At 39.2% G+C, this 5,354-nt stretch overlaps 1 pseudogene across 1 annotated transcript; it reads left to right on the forward strand.

Moving 5' to 3' along the window:
* Nucleotides 1–241: 241 nt before the first annotated feature.
* LOC308504988 (pancreatic progenitor cell differentiation and proliferation factor-like) lies at nt 242–587 on the forward strand (annotated as a pseudogene). The gene has a single exon. The product of its transcript is annotated as a pancreatic progenitor cell differentiation and proliferation factor-like (transcript).
* The last annotated feature ends 4,767 nt before the right edge of the window (nt 588–5,354 follow it).

Raw genomic sequence — 5,354 nt, forward strand, 5'->3', positions numbered from 1 at the left:
GATTTCCTTTTTCTTTATGGCTGAGTAATATTCCATTGTATAAATGTGCCATAGTTTCTTAATCCAAAACACTAATTTGAAAAAATAAGGTCCCACGCCTCTTGGTCGTGGAGCAGTGTCACGTGGTCTCCTTTGCAAATGGACTGCTTGGCCAAGTGCCCCCATCCCCACGACCCCTGATCTTGCACTGAGGCCTGTGAGGGGTCGCCGCCGAGGTTTCCACCAGCCCACAGGCAATAGCATGGCAGCCATCCCCTCCAGCGGCTCGCTCATGGCCACCCGCGACTATTACCGGCGCTGCCTGGGTTCCACTTCCAGTAACAGCTCCTGTGGAAGTGCGGAGTGCCCTGGGGGAAGCCATCCCCCACCCCCCGGGTCTCCCCAAGGCTGACCCGGGTCACTGGTGGGCGAGCTTCTTTTTCGGGAAGTCCACTGTCCCATTCATGGCCACAGTGCTGGTGTCCCCAGAGCACTCACCATCTCTTCAGGGCTCCAGCAGCATGATCGCCTGTGACCTGGCTCGGGAAGCCACAAGGAAGCAGCCTGGTGGCCAGCCTAGCAAAGCCAACGCTGGGCCCCCATCCTGAGTGGCCACCACCAGCCACCAGACTTCCAGAGGCGAGAGGCTCTTTTGAGCCCCCCACCCCCCAGTCCCCATAGGCTAGGCTGGCCGCAGCAGACAGAAGCAGTTGGGTTCTTTTCTATCAAAACAGCAAAACACCAAAAAGGAACTTGAGAGCCTCACTCTTTACTCTCCGAGCCACACGTGAGCCTGCTGCCATCTCGTAACCGTGTGCTTTGTACCAAGTGGCAAATAAACAAGCAGCCAGGTGAAAAAAAAATGCACGCCTATGCTTATTGCAGTAGTATTCACAATAGCCAAGACATGGAAACAACCAAAATACCCATTGGTAGACGACTGGATTAAGAAATTGTGTTTTTTATTAATTACCCACAAATATAGTCATCTTCCAAATACAATTGAAATTTATCCTTACCTATCCACTTGTGTTATTCTTCTAATCTTTCTTATGTATCATCTGTTAAATTCCTCTTCTATTTCATTAATGACGTTTTTAAACACAGTAAGCCTTTGTACCAACCACACCTTTAGACAATTCCCTATATCTAACATGTCATTTATCATTCTGATATTTACATTCCTGAAACTGATTTTAATACCTGTGACAGTAGTCTTATTACAGCCAACTTGAATTAGTTTCATAAGTAATTCCATGAGACAGTATATAAAAGAATTTGCAGTAGCACAATTTTATGTAATTTCCACAGCGTTCCATTTTCCACTGATTTTGTAATTTTTCCCCCAAATAGTTTACTTTAAATGAACCCTGATATTGGCATGTCCAAAGCCAAATGAATTATGTTTCTCCCCAAACCTCTGAGCCCTCCTTATTCTGAGTTCTTTTCATCATAACCAGTCATGTAAGAACTTATCTTTGTTGTTCTCTTTTTTGACTCCTCTCCTATCAGTCACCTCATTTGTCACTACCGCATACTGTGACTTTGCTAATGTTGATTTCTCTACAACACCCTGCCTCCCCTTTCCCTTGCCTCACCAGCAACACCCAAATAATTCCTCAAAGTTCCTTACTCATTTACTCTGTGAAAACTTCCCAAATCAGCCACCATTCCTTTTCTGCTACTTCCTCACCCATCCCACAACCCATGCAGAATTAATCATTTCCTCTGTCTGTGTGTCCCCAAGCTTCAGATATCGTTATGTAAACTCATAAACTCCCCTTTTATTAAATGGGATAAGTGTGCAAAACTCAGAATGACACATAATGCACAAATCATTGACATTTAACTTTGTTCTTCATTAAAACAAAAGAAACAATGCTGTGAAAATATGACTCAGGATCACAAGACAACTGTCTTATTTCTCCAATCTGCTCCTTGCACCTTACATCATGCTAGGGATAAAAAGAGTTATGTCTTAGACTGATAAAAAAAATCATAATCCTTGGGAGAATGGCTCCGGTCCCTTTAGCTTTCCGATCCTCCTTATGTACCTGGTAATGTAAGTTGCGAGTTCAGAGGCCTTCCCTTCCTGTATGGCTGAAAGTACATTCTGATTAAACAGATCAATTAGCAAGTGGGTTTATTTTTTAATTGACCCTTAAATTCGTGCCCAACATTGTACTATAAATGCTAGAGAAGTATTTTTTCAAATTGTGGGTTGAGACCCATAAAGAAATCAATTTAGGGTCATAAAATCCATTTGGTGGGTCACAAGTAGCTTTTTTTAAAAAAAAGGAAGAAAGAAAATGAAATGAAATAGAATAGAATGAAATAGAAAATATCAGAGTGCATTATACATATGCATACTGGATCCCAAAGTAAAACGTATTTTTTTCTGTGGGTTGCAGTAAAAAAATATCAAATAATACTGTACTAGAGGACACAAAAGAATGCCTCTTGCCTCTAATATGTTTGAAATCTATTTGAGAAGAATAAACCTGTGCATATGAAACAGGGAACAATTCTGTGACCATATCTAATTCAATTCTGTTTTCCATGTTTTACAGATGGAAGTGGGTTTGAATCATTAGGGAGCTTTGATACGTGAGTTGGTACCATGGTTGGTGGCATTGCAGGTGAGTAGAATTTGGATTCTGGGTAGGTAGACAGAACTCTATAAAACAACCATCAGATCAGTCAGTGATTTAATGGAGCAGATAAGAGGTTTATAGAAAGACTCCAAAACAAGATTTGCTAAAACTGATTATACGAGTAAATGACTTTTATACATGAACTGTATTAAAACATGACCATCCTACCCCCTCACCATTGAACAACTCACTTTTGCTCTAAGTTTCAGTTTGGATCTGCTTTCCTTACTCAGATGGTCCCCCTGCAATTTCCCATAATGTCCATCACCAGATGCCGTGCTTAGCACACAGTATTCTGTTTGCTCTTCTATGCCCCCTCCTTGACTGCTAATACCATGATGACAGAGGTTGAACCCATCTTGTTGGCTGTTTCTATCCCTGAGTCTAGCAGACACAGGCCAGACACAGAGTCGGCACTCCACAAATAATAATGACCAAATGACCAAAGTGATTCTAAGTTATTATTTTAGAATGTTACTAATTGTTTTACATTTAATAGCAGCTACCATTGGAGAGGTGGGTGATGAAGAAGGATTTTGCCCTCTTTGCCAGTCTGCATTATCTGAAATTTTTCTATAAACGGATAATATTTCATTATTTTAAAACAGTCACAGTTTTTTGTTGAAAATAAACCGTTTGGACTGGAGAATAAAAGAAAGCCTGATAGAAAGCCAGCCAGTGGGAATTTCCTCCCTCTCTCTTTGGAGAGGAACTATGCCACCTCTTAGGCACTCCTTCCTACTCCCAAGCATTTCTTCCTCTTTCTAATTGATATTTGGTATTATGGGCTTTTACCAATTGCATTAAAAAAAATTCCTCAACCGGAGAATGATCATCTTACGTTAAAAGCATCAGTTTGCCTTTTCCTTGCACCTGAGAGGGAGGCATATGTGTAAACTGTGGCCTAAGTTATCAATGGTGAAATTAAAAGCATCGTACAACTCCAAAATAACAAATTAAAAATAATCAAAGTGAATCATGTAATGGAATAGCAACAAAAATGAGTAACATATACGTTCCTTATTTTACAGCAGTGGTTTTCTTTCAAAGCTATGTTGGGGTCAAAAACCCTTTGAGAAGTACGTGGAAGCTCTCCAGAAAAAAAATGTATGTAAGGACAGTCACCCAATTCTGAATATAATTTCAGTGAAAATCCCCAAACCAGCCATGGACGCCAGAACAAGGGCCTCTGCTTTCCAATTTACATGGCGGTGTTCACATATATAATCTCACTTGATCCATGTAAACTTCCTATGGTTAGGTCAGGCCAGTTATCACCATTCCAAATGGGGAAACCAGGTATTTTAAGTGATTTAGAATGATTTCTTCCCCATCACACAGCTGGTGGCAGAAGCCAAACTAGATTATAGGTATATACGATAATTTCATACTTATTTCCCTAAAGATATTTAATTCAAACTTCCATAAATAAAACATTTACTAAATGCTTTTTATGGCCATATTTAGCAGGAATTTCATGTGTCTATTTCCCTAATGTGAAGATAATGAAGTGGTCAGAGTTCAGCATCATTATACATTTCCTTCTCGAGGTTGACCATGTGTACAATGCCTGCTCTCCAAGCCCCCGCCAGCTTGGCAAGCCAGAGCAGAAGAGAAAACTGCAGGTCCACCACATGGCAGGCCAGCATGCCCTCTCCAGGCCAACAGGCCATTCTGCTAATGGGCTTTTGTATTTTGTAATTAAATAAAGGAGCCATGTAATGCATGCTTATCTCTTCACTTGATAGAATTCTGCGCTCTTGAGCTACTTAAAGTATGTATGTCATAAATAAGTTGGTGTCGTATTTAAAATGCTTGTAGATTTTTGTGGGAGGGGGAGGATTTATTTTCCTTTTGCAAAAATCTAGAAAATTGGAGCAAAGGCCTTTAAGTAATATCCGTGATTTTTAAAAAAAGGAACAGCATATGCTAATCTGTTAGTTTCCCTTGATTTCTGCTTTGACAGTTCCTGATGCACGGACCAATAGCACTACATCATTATGACTGATGATCATTTGTGGAGTAAACAAAAACCAGCGTCCCAGGATGCACTACTTCCAGATCATCTGTCTCTGGGGCCAGTTGCCACATTGCAAACATGACAACAAATGAATTGATGATAGCATCTGCTTAATCTGGCTTTTGTCCGCATGTCACAACTGTAATGTTGTTAATTGAGACTTTTTTATTTGCTCTAGTCTAGTTTCTTCATTCCCTACTCTCCAAACTGAGTTTAATTTAATCAATGTTGACTGAAAAGCTGTCAGTTTTAACGGGGCTACATTTTAAAAATCTTTGATGTTTAAGAAACATGAAAACCAAATGTTGTCTTAATCTAAAATAGTTAGATTTCCTGACATCACATTAATATATCAAGATTGTGTCTGATATTTGTTAAAAATTAAGAACTTTCATTTGATGGGATCATTCAAAGTATCTAGAATGTGCTTAATAAATATTAACTGATATTCCTGAGGTAACTTTCTATGCTAATAGGTAAAGTCAATAAAGTAATAAAATTACAGATTTATGTTCAGCAACTTCAACACTAATATAATTTATGGAATAACAAGTTAAGGTAATATTTCATTTGAATTAAAAATAAGTTTTAATCTTAGAGATAAATTATAAATAACTCAGTAAGGAATTATTCTTATCTTTTCACCAGTAAATTTAATAAAAATTATGAGTCCTGCTAAGGGAAAATAGGTAGCCTACCTA

Source organism: Rhinolophus hipposideros (assembly GCF_964194185.1).
Source record: "Rhinolophus hipposideros genome assembly, chromosome: 11".
NCBI lineage: Eukaryota > Metazoa > Chordata > Mammalia > Chiroptera > Rhinolophidae > Rhinolophus > Rhinolophus hipposideros.